Here is a 17,516-nt window from a genome sequence, read left to right on the forward strand (position 1 = left end):
AGTGCTGGAGAGAACTGACACCATGAATCCTGCAGGGCTGTCCATAAATCGGTAAGATTACAACGGGCTGGCGATCTCTTCTGAACAGCACGCTGCAAGGCATCCCAGATATGCTCAATAATGTTCATGTCTGGGGAGTTTGGTGGCCAGCGGAAGTGTTGAAACTCAGAAGAGTGTTCCTGGAGCCACTCTGTAGCAATTCTGGACGTGTGGCATGTCGCACTGTCGTGCTGGAATTGCTCAAGTCCGTCGGAATGCACAATGGACATGAATAGATGCAGATGATCAGTGATGATGCTTACATATACGTCACCTGTAAGGGTCATATCTAGACGTCTTGAACAGTCCCCTGCAGAAATGCAGGGTCCATGGATTCACGATGATGTCTCCATACCCGTACACGTCCATCCGCTCGATACAATCCGAAACGAGACTCGTCCAACTAGACAACATGTTTCCAGTCATCGACAGTCCAATGTCGGTTTTGATGGGCCCAGGAGAGGAGTAAAGCTTTGTGCCGTCAGGTATTAAGGGTACACGAGTGAGTCTTCAGCTCCGAAAGCTCATATCCATGACGTTTCGTTGAATGGTTCGCACGCTGACACTTTTTGATGGCCTAGCACTGAAATCTGCAGCAATTTGCGGAAGAGTTGCGCTTCTGTCACGCTGAATGATTCTCTTCAGTCTTTGTTGGCCCCGTTCTTGCAGGATCTTTTTCCGGCCACAGCGACGTCCGGAGACTTGATGTTTTACCAGATTTTTGATATTCGCAGTACACTCGTAAATGGTCATACAGGAAAATCCCCACTTCATCACTATCTCGGAGATGCTGTGTCCCATCGCCCGTGCGCCGACTATAACACCACGTTCAGACTCACTTAAGTCTTAATAACCTGCCATCGTAGCAGCAGTAACCGATTTAACAACTGATCCAAACACTTGTTGTCTTGTACAGGCATTGTCGATCGCAGTGCGGTATTGTACCTGTTTACGTATTTCTGTAGGCTATTTGAATACGGATGCCTATACCAGTTTCTTTGGCGTTTCAGTGTATAAGAAGCCCAGGGTATCACATCGGGGCAAACATGGAGGAAAAGCTTTCTGGCCTCCGGGAAAGAATTTTAGATTTGAACACAGAGCATTCGATGTATTATATAGCACTCATTCATTGAATCTTGTTGTAAACGATTCCACTATGTCTTCCCAATAAGCTGTTTCCATGTTTTCGGCAGTGAAGAGCTTGTAAGACTATTTCTCGTCCTCTGTTCGGCGTTGGGATGTCTTGAAGAAATGCCTGCCTACCTGACGCGGAAGCCCACTGAATGTACTAGGTGAGAACGCCCCATCAACACACTTACGCCCCAGATGTTTCAAACTGGAGGGCTATATGACGCGCTTGTTCACGTATCAGAAGAATTCGATGGCATGACCACACACGGAGCCATGGCACTTACGAATCAAATAAAAAATTACACTTTTTTTACTTCTCTGGTAATCTGGTACGACATACTGCTTCACATCAGTGTAGTCAGTAAGACAATCTTTTCTGAGCAACGGAAACGCTTGAAAGTAAGAAAGTATATTTTGAGAACTGCAAACCGGAAGAAAAGTTTGTGTCCTTCTTCACGGATTCGAAAGAACTGGTCACAGAATTAGATGTGGACGATTGAGCCATTATCGCGGATATGTGCTTTCCGGCGACAGTGCAAGAAGTCAAGACACTTTACCTACGAAGGAAGAGATGACAAAATAGAGGATCCAACGAAACGAGACTGAGTTCTCCTATTATCTTTTAGACGTAGTCAGCACATCTTTGGACGATAGATTCACTCAGCTGAAGTCTCACTGCTATGATTTTCATTTGCTGTACGGCATTGGTAAGCTGAAGAATACGCCTCCTGATAGCTGGGACGAAATGTGTATAAACCTCTCAACGGTTTTGCAAGACGAAGAGTCAAGCGATGTTGATGCGCTGAAGGCGAGGGAAGAACTTAAAAGTGCTTCCGACGTTGGTCAAACCAGGAAGAGGTCCAACAGAGACGAGTTTATAGGAATAAACAATATTTGCCCCAATGTTAATATTGCACTAAGAATTGTCCTAACACTCTCATTGACAGTTGCGAGTGGAGAGAGGGTTCTCAAAAATAAAACTGATAAAAAACATATCCCAGATCAAGCTGAGCCAAACTCGTTTAAGTGAACTTGCAGCAACATCTGAGTGCGAACTTGAGGACTTGAACTACGTGGATCGAGTGAAAGAGTTTGCGCAAGCAAAAGCCAGGTAAATTCGATTCATATAGTTTTTTTAAACGTTCAGTTACTTAGTTCTTTACCGTGTTGATTTTTATTTTGTTCAACGCAAGATAAATTGTCATTGTACACATGATCGTTCAAAGTAAATTTACGTATTAATTTTAAATTGTGTTGTAATAATATTTTGTTTTCCGCAGAATACATTATCGGTACACGACAGTAAAAAAATGTTCATTTACAATAAACGTAAATTCACATGGTTTATTAAAATTATTTTTAAGTGCTACATTTGTTTAAATCACATGACTAACTTTTCGCCGGCTGTGGTCGCCGAGCGGTTCTAGGCGCTACAGTCTGGAACCGCGCGAGTGGAGAGACGGTTCTCAAAAATAAAACTGATAAAAACTGAATCCTGCCTCAACCATGGATGTGTGTGATGTCCTTAGGTTGGTTAGGTTTAAGTAGTTCTAAGTTCTAGGGGACTGATGACCTCAGAAGTTAAGTCCCATAGTGCTCAGAGCCATTTGAACCATTTTTGAACTAACTTTTCAAGTCAAGTTTCCACGCATACAAAAACATGATCAGACTTTAGTATCATACAAACTTTCTTTTTTCTACAGAATGAGTGGGCGGCAATTTTGCAGCTCGCACAGAGACGCAATTAGGCTTGTGCAGGTCCTGCAACCAAATCACTTTATATATTGCACACACACTGACTTCATTCATTGGGCAGTTATCAATGCAATTACAAAGTCGGTCAGATGCTTTATACACTTGCATTTTGTTTCCTCAACAACAACATGGAACTTTATGAAATACTTTCTAGAAGTAAATAAAAATGGCATCATCATGTACAGCACTATTTGCTGTTTTTGGATCTGATGAATGAACAGAATGAGCTGAATTTCACAACATCACTGTCTGGAGAGCCCATGTTGATGCCTACAGGTAATGTAATTGACTACAACAGTCGAAATATACTAGCACAAAATGTATTCCATAATTCTCCAGAAGACTGATGTCAGGTTTTATAAGAGTATAATTATGTACATATGGCTGAGGAGGCGACAACGAGCTCATTAGAGACTGAGCACAAGCTCGGATTAGGGTAGGATGCGGAAGGAAATCGACCGTGCCCTTTCACAGGAACCATCCCAGCATTTGCCTGAAGTGAGCTAGGGAAACCATGGAATACCTAAATCAGGATGGCCGGACGCAGGATTGAACCATCGTCCTCCCGAATGCGAGTCCATTGTGCTAACCACTGCGCCACCTCGCTCGGTCCACATTTGGCTGATGACCCTTTATGAAAAGTCCAATTACAAAGTACATTTCAACTGTGGGAAAACATGCTATAAACTGCTGTTATAAAGGGGCAAATTCTTTTGCATGTTCTACACAGAGTTTTGCAAGTATCTTATAAATTCATCACCATTACTTTGTAGAAGAAATGTAGTCTCCTATTCAGTAAACACTTATCTCAATATCTGACATTTCATCATATACATACTAATTAAAATGAGAAACCACAACACAATCTCTCACAGTGAAACAATTTTAGAAGGTGGAATCTGATTTTGATCCATTTGGTCACTTCACATGAGACCAGAACTATGATTTTTCATTATACTGGCAGACCCTCTGGCTACAATTGTGTACATTAACTTATATTGAGTCTTAACAGCAACAGAAGTATTTTTTCCCTATGGAAATATGAGGTACACATTTGTGCATTTCCAAACTTCTCATCATGTGCAAGTGCTGCCAACTGTTGGGCATCACTATGAAAATATCAGCAAATCAATGTAGCCATGTGCAGCACCTCATGACGACCAGAATACACGGATGTGGTTGGCTCACTACTTTCCACTGTGCAACTGAATTTTGTTATTGCTATTTTCCATATTTCATAATTAATTATTTTAGTCCATAAAATGAAGCCAAGTGTACAAAGTATGTATTTCTCCTCCTAATCTACAATGATGAACCCTACCCTTAATTAATATATTGATGTCTTCTCTGACCCCTCCCCTCTCCACCACCAGGATACAGCATGTAACTGATCACTGGGCCATTTGAAGTGTACCTCTAACTTATGTGAACACATATCTGTGTGAAACACATACTCTGTCCAGTTGTCTACATCCTGTGGTAGCAGGCACTAGACCACTCTGCACAAATCAATTCAGCCAAGAATGATTTTGTATAAACCAGCTCACTCTATTCAAGAGAAACAGAAACCAGTAGATACTAGCAGCCAACGTGATGTCTTGTTCCTTGACTTCCAAAAGGTGTTCCATACATTTCAGCATCATTGCCTAATGAATAAAACAAGAGCGTGCAGAGTATCAGACCAGCTTTGCGACTGAATAAAAATTTCTTGGAAACAGATTGCAGCATCTAATTCTTAAAGGATAGCATTTTTCTGAGATAAAAGTAGCTTCAGGCATACTCAAAGGAGTATATAAGACATGCAATGTGCTGATGGATACTATTGAAATCTGCACAGGTCTGTTGTATATAAGGAAGTCGCAACATCAGAAAATTGTTAAATGCTTGGTCTGCAGATGATCAACACTTAGTGCAGGGATTGGCAGCTGACCCTCAACATACAACATTGTATTGCATATAAATAGGCAGGAAGACCATTACTTTTTGGTTACCCAATTGTCAAATAATCACTAGAAATAATGACATCCACCAAATATCTGTGAGTATGCATATGGAGTCATTTCAAGTGGAATGGCCATATACAACTAATCACAGGAAAGGCAAATACCATACAAAGATATAATGAAAGAATCCACAGGAAATGCAGTAAATTCATGAAGAAGATAGCTTCAAAAAATCCTCGTATGACCCATATTTCTCCTGGACCTGGGACCCTTACCAGGTAGAACTGATAGAAGAAATAGAGAAGAGTCAACTAACATACTGTTTCCTTCAACATATATTTCATGAAACGGCAAAGTTAGAGGGATTAAAGTTCATCAGAAGATTGATTAACAATTATTCTTTCTGCACACTATTTGTAACTGGAACAGTAACGGGAGGAAATGATAGTAGTATACAAAGTACTGTCTGCCATATACCGTATGGTGGCTCGCGGAGTATAGGTGCAGATGAACCGTAGGGGGTGAGGAAGGGAGGGAGGGTGGGTGGGTGGGGGATGGAATCATCATAAGTCTCTATCTGACTGGTCTCCATGACTGGCAGATAATTGCCTGAGCCACTGGTTTAAGCACTCCACCTGCATCCAAACCAGAGAACAGTGATTCATTCTGCAAAATATATTGGTAATCACAAGCTGTGTGAAGTATGCTCTTTTTGCCACTTCAGCCAGCTGTATAAACAAAATGAGGATTGAATCTGAATTTAGGTAGCAGATGACATTAGCCACAATTTGCAGTGTTCCTTCCCAACAATCTGCTAAGTATTTCCCTGATGGAACCCATTATCCACCTAACTCTGCATCTCCCAATGACCAGCATACTCACCCCCTATGCTTGTCTGGACCTTCTAGGAACATCAAACCTCATTCCACGAAACAAAGTTTACTTTTTTCATTTAGATGTACTCTCCGCAATGGACACCATGTATCTGTTGCTAAATCATACAGGAACAGCTGTGCTGTCAGTACACATATGTATTTGCTTTCCACCCAAATTTACAACCCAACTAATCATCCTTGAGTGAGGATGGAACAGTTACACCAGACACATTGAAAAGCACAGCCACATTAAAAATCCCAGACAATATCAGAAGTGCTAGAAGCCTTAGCATCAGGGGGAGGGGAACTTCTAACCCTTAACTACATTGTAAGACATATATTATATGTGGTAGATGACTGCCTGTAGAGATGTACTGAAATGAGGGGTTGTGTCCTACGGTGTTTTTAGTACACAGCTAGGCCACAGATGAGAATGCACACAAAATGCTGTCCATAAAACTCATTGAATCTTAAACATGCAACACCAAACAGCGAGGAAAGGAATACAATTCTTCATATACTGGCACTTAAATGAATGCATAAAATGGGTAACACATGATTGGGGCAAAGTGACTCGAGTTCTTTCAATAAATTTTTTATACTTCATACAAGCAGTTCTGAGTAAAAACCAATAATAGTCATAAGAATCACATTCTTCTCCCAATAAACAGTCATTGCACAGACATGAAATGTATATATTTTAGCATTTGCAATACATGCTTTTTCTCCACAAGCATTTGAAAAAGCAGTCTGCAGAGTTAAGGAAGCACTGCCAAAGTCACCCAACGAACAGACAGTGGCAATACACCAAATTTACTGCAAATTGCCACCAACAAAAAAACTTCACACAAAGAGAGATCAGACAAGATTGTACACAATATCCACGATGTGATTAAGGAATTTTCCATCGGTGATGACATTACAAGGATATCTCCTGGCAGGAAGGATGGAAAACTCATAGAAGTTGGTAAAAAAGCAGAAAAGGTACCTCCAAAGGAACATTGACATACTAATATGGGTCTTACAAAGTTTCATTCTTATCAACCATCTCACATACTTCCTACAACAGAGAAAGATCAAGAGGTCAGTATGTATATATATCATGAGAATGTGCAATTACTTTGTGATTAAACTTTCTCAAAAGATGCCATTTCCAGAGAATGCACATACACTAGTTGCTCAGAAAGCTAATAATATTATCTGTGCAAAGCAAGACTGTCAAAACTGTGGAGTAAACAGTAGGTAAAAATTTCTTTCTGTGGTTTTGTGGGTTTGTGGAAAATCAGCTGTAACAAAAATGACTTGATTCATGACCACTGCACGTGATATGGACAGACAGTCTTGTGAGGTAGCTTTGAACATGTTTTCCAAAAACAGTCTTGAACAGTTAGTTTGGCAGCCCACATGCAATGGAAATATTTTAGACCTCGTAGCTACAAACAGGCTCAACCTTATCAATGGTCAGTAGAGGAACAGCAATTACTGATCATGGTGTCATCCTATAGGTGATTGTTACTAAAGTTAATAAATCCATCAGTATTCCTCCTAGAAAGAGCAGATAAGCAGTTGTTCGTATACCACTACAACAACAAATGGACATCATTTAGCTCCAGTGTAATGGACATAGAGGAATTATGGGCAAAGTTTAAACACGCTGTAAATTGCACTCTGGAGAAGTAGGTGCTGAGTAAGTGGATTAAAGACAAAAATGACCCATTGTGGATTAAAAACAAAATTCAGAAAATGATGAAGTGGAGACTGTTGCACTCTCAGTCAAAAAAAGGATGCATAAATGATGTTAGGTAAAAGTTAGTAATTATTCATGTGTTTGTAGAAAGATTGATGCATGAAGCATATGTTAGCAAAAGATGTTTCCAACAACCTGAGAAAATTCTGGTCCTATGTACAATCATTAAGTGGGTCGATGGCTTCTACCGGTCACTTGTTGACTAGTCTGGTGTGGCAATAGAAGATAGCATAAGGAAAGCTGAAGTTTTAAATTTCATGTAAAAAATCATTCATACAGGAGAATCGCTCAAACATATCATTGTTTGACTATCGCAGAGACAACCATATTCACGACATAGTAATTAACATACCTGGCATAGAGAAGCTCCTGAAAAAGAGTCGAAAAGAAATAAGTCACCAGATCTGAATGGAAGTCAAATTCAGTTTTGCAAAGAGTATACTACATCATTGGCCCCTTACTTAACTTACATTTATCACAAATCTCTGATCAGCACAAAGTCCCAAGCAGTGGGAAAATAGTGCAGGTGACTCCTGTACACATGAAGGGTAAAAGAACCACCCCACATAATTACAGACCAATATCCATAACATTGGTTTGCTGCAGAATTCTTGAACCTATTCTCAGTTCAAATGGAATAGATTTCCTACAGTAGGCATAGCTTTTGTCCACAAATCAATAAAGATTGAGACTGTCCTCACTCCAAACACAGCTGTTGAAAACACCATCACAGGTCAATGAGGCCTCGCCTGTGAACAATACAAACTGTACAAAACTCACCACTACAGCACTGCAGTGGATAATCCATTGACAGATGTGAACACAGGCCTCAAAATCCGTTGGTCCCAGTACTTGTATACATTCTTTAGGATATGAGTGTAATACTTGTTCCCCCTGTACTCTCCTCACTGTATCCTTCAAAGAGTATGTTTCACAGCAATTTGATGGGTGCTTACTGTTCAGTGGTCAGCCATACAATCCAAAACCATCTCCTTGAAGTCTGGTGTTTGGACATATCTTTGGCAGGAACCTAGCCCAGCTCTGTGGCGTGAATGATCGCATCTCTCATAAGTTGGTATCCACGGAGATTAATTTTCCCCAATTATGAAGATGCTTGTTGGGAAGGTATTCTCTATACATTCACGCTCCTCTATGAACACTACATCCTGCCACAGGTACATTAAATGAATGCTTACCAACTCTCATGACGAGTAACATCCCATCCTTGACAAGTAATGTTCCACCACCACAACACATCACATACTGTACACAGTAACACATCTCACTGTAGACACACCACAAACTGTTCGATGCAATGGGCAACTGACACCACAGATAGTGGTACACACGTGACACAGATTAATGCACCAGTGTGATGCATGTGGTCATCACATCACATGTGCTATTAGCTAAGTTGTGTACTGTACGTCTGTTTCGTGGGCATTAATCACTGATGTACGCTGTTTATCACCCTCTGCCTGTTCCAGTGTACAACAGACAACTGGGATCTTTGTGAGAAAGCAGCATGCACTGTTGCAATGCAGGCATCGAGACTGGCGGTCATCACTTTGAACATTTACTATGAGTTACGTTCTGTTATGTCGTGTACACTGTGTATGCCTATAACAAAATAAATATGCATTTCCAACCATTGCTTCCCTAATCAGTTATGCACATACTATCAGCTGTTTCAGTTTGACACAAAAGGTTTGAAACACGCTGAATAGGCCTACAGAAATGATCTGATGTACAGAGTGAGCAGAAATTTGTGCTTGTTTGCTGATGATACTGTTGTGTTTGGAGATGTGTCGTCGTTGGGTGACTGCAGCGGGATACAAGTTGACTTAGAGAAAATTTCTAGTTGCCGTGATTAATGGCAGCTTGCCTTAAAGGTAGAAATATGTAAGTTAATGGAGAAGAGTAGGAAAAGCAATCCTGCACACCGCTTGACACATTCACATGGATTAATAACTAGGCGTAATGTTGCTAAGAGATATTAATTGGAATGAGCATGTAAGGGTGGTAATACAGAAGTAGGAGACTCAGGATTTCCCAGCTGACTGAAGCTTCTTTTAAAAGCTCACAGAAAGGGAGCAGTTGGCAGAATTAGAGATGATGTCAAATGGATGGTATGGCTGAGTGTACTGCATGGTGAAAAATATGTTTCTAGTACAGAAACACTTACGAAACTTGCATCAAAGGTTGTGAGAAAATTATGCATTTTGTGTATTCCTACAGAAAAAAATGATCACCTTCCTGTCGGCCTTCAAGAATGATGGAAAGATATGCAGGAAGTGCCAGGAAGTTTATCACTGCACTATATTAAGAGCAGTCAAATACCTCACCACAACTTTGCTACCTCAAATTCACCATTTACAATAAACATCACCATATGTGTGTATTGGTGTATGCATGTAGATGTCAATTCTGAGTCTAATATATGCCTACATGATATCTCATGTCAAATGCAGATGATGAGACTGAAGAGACTAATTTTGTAAAAAAACAATATTGGTACCTGGCTTCTAGTTGATTGCTGCACAGAAAAACTGTGAAACATTCTGCCTGTCAGATTACCAACATCACTGAGACATACATGTTAAATTTACAATGAAACATTAAACTGAGGTAGACAATGCCAGTTGTGTGGGGCCAGATGAATATATTCAACCTGATAATAGTGACACAGCATCTATTTTACCCAGGAAAACACCTGACAAGGTTGTGGACTTTTTCGCTGTAGGGTTTTCATCATACAATTTGCATTAAGTACATGGGTGTACTGTTGCCTTGTTTGACGTTTAATGTCTGCTTATTAATGTTATTTTATAAAGCAACTGTGGAAATTGTTTTGTGAAGTGTAGGTATGATCAACGGCTGCCTCATAAATTCATGGAATAAATACGCCTTTAATTTTGTGTTATAGTGTTTTGTGGAATATTTTAATCATTTTAAGCTCCTTGGCAATTAACTTTCTTATGGAAAAAGTGTCACATGCCTAAAGTGAACTAGCATATGCAATACAATACATTACACAACAAGTTTTAGAAATAAAGTCTCATTACTATGCAATCATAGTGAAAGTTTCTGGCTACTAGTAAAATATTATCCCTCAAATTTGTAACAAAACTTCAGAAGAATTTCTCAAATTGCCAAAATGACTTTTCTTCATACCTTTTCTCTGACACATTCTTAACAAGTGTAAACTAATTCATTGTATACAACAAAACAAAATTCTAACTTGAATTAGTAGTTATCCTAGCTGTATTAGTAGACATAATTATTTGTCACATAGAAGGTACATGGTAACTATTATAACAGCAGTAGCAGTGGTGGAAGTGTCCTATTCCACCCATCTGCTTTGATCCGTGATGTCATTAAGATGGTGGACACCCCTATTCCCAGTGTACACAACGTAGCAACCATAAAGTCGATAAATACACCCACGAACAAAGATATCAACCATGTGAACTATTTCACTTCAGCAATAAAATGAAACTAATGGGGTATAAAGTAGAGGTTCTTGGACAGGGCAAGCTAAACAAAAAGTAAGAATGTCACCATTCTAAAACAAACAATACCAAAAAATGACAAACACAAAATCCTCTAGAATAAATCCAACCAAAAAAAGTCAAAAGTTTGGAATTGAATATTTCATTTGAATTATATAGCTCAAAGGAAGACGACGATACCCCCAGGCACCTCCACTGCCCTCCCTGCAACCTCCCCTCCCCAACACACACACAAAAATAACCATTACTTGTAACATTCATGGATAGTAATTTAAAAAAACATTAACAATATGATGAACTAACAAATTCATAACCAAAAACAAACCGATAGCCAATAACTAACGACACTGAAATAACCCTGCCAAGGAAACAAACTCCTCCAGCATCGAGTAACATGCAACACAAAGTTCGATAACTCACTAACATCACTCACAAACAATTCAGAAACAAACACAACAACCACAGTGTGCCACCCTTACTCCAACATGCTCTTTGCAAACACAATCCATTTCTAACATGCCGCACCTCAATGATGTCACTCAACATAGTTACGCCATGGGTCAAAGCTGACAGGTCGAATCAGACCCTTCCATTGACCCAGTTTAACTTTTAAATGTGACATGTCTAATTGAAAAACAATGTGAAATTCCTCAAATATATAACAATTAAGAGAGTTAATAAATAAGATCCCTCAATATGCTTCATATCGGGTGGAAAGAGCAAATTTTGCAATGAATTTGCCAATTTAAATGGGAACTCTAATAAAAATTAAGACTAAAATGCTGAAGTATCACAATAAACAGAATGGCTTAAGACTAAAACGTTAGTGTAAAGCAAATACTCGTTGCAAATTAACAAAAGATCAATCATAAACCAGGAGGAGAGATTTATGCTTTCAGTAACATGAACACAACTTGGTGTCAACTGAACTGGTAGTAACTCAGTTGTGGGCATGATCCATATGGAACAGAAGCATAAAAACTACCGAGGAATTATCTTACTCTTAATTTTTTTAAATAATGAGATAGAGTTCTGCAACTTGTATTTCTTATAGAAGTACTAGTGGAAAAATAATGAGATAACAGAGTGGACATCAAAGTGGTATTCTAGATTGGCTACCAGTTAAGCATAGTGCAGTGACGAAGGTGATCTGACAATAGTTGGAAAATATGAATAAGCTGACATTTTAGTGACAAAATATGGATGATTTACAGAAAAATATTAGTTACATCAGACAGGAATAAGTAGATCATAGTGATTTGGAAGGAAGGGGGTAAGAAACAGAAGAGTGTACTTGAACCATGGAATACACAACATTAGACAGAAAATATCAAATATCTTCTATCTATCGAGAATATTCCTCTGTTAGAGTAAAATTGCAGGAATGCAATAGGCCTACTAACAACACAGACAACATATATTTTTCAATACTTTTACACATATATTAAGGCTTAGGATTGTCCTCAAATGCAGAGAGAACAGCGAAAAGATAGGAGGTACAATAATGAAATATGTGTTGGAAACTTCAAATTTGGAACTTGAGAGAAAAGGGATGAAGCCAGAAGAAGGCAACAAAAGATGTAGCCTATACAATAATAGATGGCATGGTAATGGAGGATGGTCATTGCCATGCCAAACGTCTAGGAACATGGAATTTAGGAACGGTTATTAGGTTACTACAATAGAATAAAATAAAACATATTGTCAGAATTCACTAGTAACACATGAGAGGAGTGAGAAATGATCATCAGAATTAGAAATAAATGCACTGTAAATATAAAGGCTGAAGAAAAGCAATAAAAAGCATGGCTTAGGATGAAAGCACTGGTATAAACAAGAGTTAACAAATTAATAACAGATCAATTATAGACCGGGAACAGATATTTTTATTTTCAGTAATATGAACCCAACTTGGCATCAACTGAGCTTATAGCAACTGCATTGTGGGCATAACCCATAAACAAAATTATTAAAGTGAGAGCATCTAATACTTGATATGAAGAAAGAAGTTTCGACTTAAGAACCTCTCCAATAACAAGGATCCTTAGAGATGTAGCAAAGCATAATAACTACTGCGGAATTACATTGCTCTCAATTACTTCAAAGACAACGAAAACAATAGTGAAACATTGTCTCACACATCCATGAGAATGCAAAAAAAAAAAAAAAGAGAGAAAACTGTTGTGGTAAAATAGCTATGAACATACATAAATTAAAATTAATCTGCAACCTGAAGAACTACATCAAATAAATAGCAGTACGAAAAATAATTATGTTTGTTATAGGACATGGTTTCTTTACCTACAGATGTGATTAATTACTTAGGATGGTGTGTTAAATAATGCTGTCGTACTTTACGGAGTTGCAATACAATGCAATCACTGTTAAGCGTCCAACAACAAAAGGCAACAGAAAACGAAACTACTACTACCCAATAAGAAATTCCTGTTCAAAAAAAATCACTATCAATCGCCAGCGGCACTAAAAGCCTGTTTTAAAGGAATAGGTTTCATTCACTACGTTACTGACAATCAAATATAACAGCACACATCAGTTGACAGAACTGCACAAAAAATATTCTCCGCGTGATACCGGGTTTACAGAAGGGCCGTTCCAGGCTTCTAATACCTATACTTGGTAACTACGGGGCAAGAAGTGTTAGGCCTAATGCCTACAAACAATGTGTCTTATATGCTCACACAGTGGCATTCACTCAAAATTACGCTATAGTATAGCAATTAATAGACTATACAGAAGTATGACACTCAAAATTATCCACGTCATACTTACAAAAAGTGTATGCCGCTCTATAGCTCTTTCGTTACATATTTCTTATCACATGTCAACAAATACTTCTCCTCCCTCCACTACCTGACTTCCCCACCCACCGCAACCGATGTATACATACCAAAGAAGTTAGAATTCAAACCTTCTTCATATTACCCAAAGAGGTAAATGTTGTTTATTTATCTCTTCGTCTTTGTCAAAGAGTATACAAAACTTTGCACCGTTAGTCGTTGTGACAAGGAAGAGTCAACATCGTTGCGTTCTTAGTGCGTGGCAGCGCGTGTTTCATGGTGTATCAGTAGTCTATTTTTCAGTGGTATGTATAGGTTCACGCGTGGATTCCGTTGTTATCTATTCAGCTCACACATCGTCTATAACAAGTTTTTACGAAGTTGCTGAGAGGTTGCTCTAAGTAGCTGTAGTTCACCCTCGAGACAGTCAACCCGAGTTCATTGTTATGCTCTGAATTATAATTACTCATTATTGGACTGCAGGCTGTTCCACATATCTTCACTTCTAGACTGGGCTTGTTCGATTTTCTTCACGTATATCTACAGGACTTGAAAGTTTGTATCCAGATATCAGTTTCCTAAAGAAGAGTGACAGAATTCTAAAAAAGAAATTCTCAAAGAATTTCCCTCTAAAAATAAGATGATTTTCAACCACTGTTAACCATACAATAATTGTCACAAGTGAGTGGTATGTTTATTGCTGAACAAGAAGTATCAAAATCTCGTGATAGAAGAGTCTCAGGTTTGAACCTCCATTCTAGAAGAATTTTTCTGTATTTATTTAAATACGGTTTTTGTCAGGAGAAATTACATTTAATAATAAATCATAATGTTCTAATGATAACACTTTATTTTCAGTTATGGGTCGTATGAAACAAATTAAAATTGGATACACATATGTGAAATGACTTATATACATAAATCAAGCACAGAATGAATTTTCACTCTGCAGTGGACTGTGTACCGAACTGAAGATTAAAACCAGGTTAATCTGCCAGAAAGTTTGATGAATAATATTGGTACATTTATGCATGCTCATTTCTGCATGGGACTAAGAAAGAAAAATTAGTGGGCATTAGCAGTAAACAGAGGAGATACCATAAAAAAACACATTTCCAATCGACCAGCAGATATTTCTGAAGTCACATTAGAGTCTTTGGAATCTTTATATGCTAAACCTACTGGACGGCTTTGGTGAGGGATGTTTCTTACAATATCAGTTTTCTTTTCACTTTATTCACAGTATCTCACAAAGTTTTATGTGACTGAATTAGCATGTTTCTGTAAACATATTTCATTCTACCAAGTATGCGAAATTACTGATTTTTTTGATAGACTATATCTCTTTAAAAAATTATTGCATATGACCAACAGGCTTTATAAAGGCTGACTCACAGTCCTTGCTGACAATGTAAGGTTTCAGTTTTATCACAATATACATCATCAGACTTTGTACTGGTTTCAGATTTTCCACTGACTGTTGGCGCAAATAAATTGTGAGCATGTATTCTCCTTTATCACAATTTTAGTTGCTTGCTGTAGCGCTGATTACCGTAAATAAGGGTCTGCTTGTAGATATTATGCTGAACAAATCACCTGAATACAGTTTGCAAACACAACACACATGAAGATTTACCACTGAGCTAATGAGATGCTGCTCGTAGCCAGTCTCCTTCATAGCAAAGTTGGTTGAGAAGCGTCAGTAGTATATTGATGAGAGTTCTGGCACAAAGAAAATTCTCCAGTAAAATTTTCAGATTTCAGACCAAGAATTTAATTTCACAGTACTTCCCAAATAACTTCTACATAAATACAATGAAAGCAAAATTATCAAAAAGTTGAGTTATATAAACCTTAGAAAATTATAGTATAGGAAATTTTAATTTAATTAAAAGAAAAACACAAAATTTTTAAAATTTATTCAAATTCAATAACATGAGTAGCTCGATCTTTATTTGCTTTTTGCCACGTTAAACAGAATGTAAATTTACAATTTTATCCAATTTATCACCATCATTTCTAAAGATTTTAGTATAATGTTCTGGAAGCTTGATTTTATATTTTTCATCTAAAAGTAATAAAACGTTTTCTCCTAAATTAGTTACCAAAATTTCAGAACTTGAAATTACAACAGATTTATGGTTTTTAAGTTCTGATAATCTAGCGAACACCTCCAAAGGATCATTACCATTTTGTTAAGATCAGTTAATAGATTTTCAACGCTACAATTCATGTTCATTTTTATTTACACAGAAAAAATTAAGGCTCCAAAAATTAAAATGTTTGGCGCCCATTTTAAATTTTTTAAAACTAAAGTTTTCTGTTTTTATCTTCTTGAGTTTTCTGGCAATATATTTTAAATGGCAATGAAAACATGAAGGTTAAAATTCTTTAACTTTCTAGTTTTTACTTCTGCGAGCGAAGGTTCCCTACGTTACCTTGGTTCCAGACAAGCCATTTAACATCTCAACTAGAAGAAAGAATTTGCTTAATTCTGACGAGTGTTTGCTTATTTGGGCCACAGTGGGCAATGGCAACTGTAAGATTAAAATTGTAGGTAACTGTATGTTTTATTATAGACAGTAAATGTTTTACTTTCTTATCCATTGTTTTATTTATATGATCTTGAACCCCAAAAATACTACACATTGATCTTGCCAAAAGGTGAGAAGCCATTCTTCTTGGTGTTGTAGGTCTCAGGGGCTCTCTGGGATGCACACAGTGTCTCTGGGTACCTCCGGGATTCTCTGTGATCTTGAGAATAGTGCTTTTTCCCTTCTTTATCGGTGGCTCCTATAAGGCGGTGAGTGGACTTACACTGAGTGGTGTACACGGCGCTATAGTCTTACAAGCACAGCGTTTCGCTAAATTAAATTCTGATTGTCGCTCAACAGATGTTGTGGTTAGATAATGGCATACCTAGGTAATAAATAGGCTGGAAGTGGCACTCTAGATGGGAGGACCGTGCTGTTAACACGATTGCTTAGCACTGTGTTTCACTGCCTGTTAACTTGCAATGTTTTCTTAATGTTAGCGTAATGCTGCAATGCCTCGTCGCCATTATTATCATTGTCACCTTCTGTGGTATGTTCCTGTGTATAGGTCACTGAAAGCAATTAACATTGACCTTTATGCACAATTGAATAGGTAGCAGTGTATTGGTGGGCCTAGTGTTTTTGTGCACTTTTTTTGTTATTCATTTATGTAATTAGAAATTTTCAGTAAACATTGTATGTTGTCAAGTATAAGTTAAATTCTTTTTACCAGACATAATAACATATATAGATGTATCATGTGGAATATTCTCATTAAGGAATGCATATTATTTCATGTTGTTTTTTGAAGAGTTAAAACATTAATTCTTCTAGACATATTAATTACATAAATAGGATAATTGTGGACAACATAAAATAGACTTACATTTACATCAATATTTAATTGCAATAAACATTTAAAATTTCTAAAACAATCATAAACTTCTAAGAAGTTATTTGGTAGTTCGAGATTCAATAATTCAAGTGGAAAAACCTCATTTCTTCCGTTTTTGACATAGATATTTTGTAATTTAACATGATCGAATAAAGAAGAATCAAATAATGAATATTCTTTGGGTAGTTTGGAAAACTACAGAAATAAAGTAAGGCATATAAAATTCGGTAGAAATGTAATAATTAGTAATATAAAGCTCAAAATTTCCTTTTCCCTGCAAACTAGCA

The 17,516-nt window shown here is 37.7% G+C and overlaps 1 protein-coding gene across 2 annotated transcripts in view; it reads right to left on the reverse strand.

The window, feature by feature from the left end:
• LOC126470336 (galactosylgalactosylxylosylprotein 3-beta-glucuronosyltransferase S) overlaps window positions 1–13,889 on the reverse strand; it is a 186,238-nt gene extending 172,349 nt beyond the window's left edge. For both annotated transcript variants that reach the window (XM_050098124.1, XM_050098125.1), the window contains exon 1: window positions 13,793–13,889. The gene's annotated coding sequence lies outside the window, so the exon portion shown is untranslated. The remainder of the gene's footprint in view (window positions 1–13,792) is intronic.
• Window positions 13,890–17,516: the final 3,627 nt, after the last annotated feature.

The sequence above is a fragment of the Schistocerca serialis genome, chromosome 3, assembly GCF_023864345.2.
Source record: "Schistocerca serialis cubense isolate TAMUIC-IGC-003099 chromosome 3, iqSchSeri2.2, whole genome shotgun sequence".
Taxonomy (NCBI): Eukaryota; Metazoa; Arthropoda; class Insecta; order Orthoptera; family Acrididae; genus Schistocerca; species Schistocerca serialis.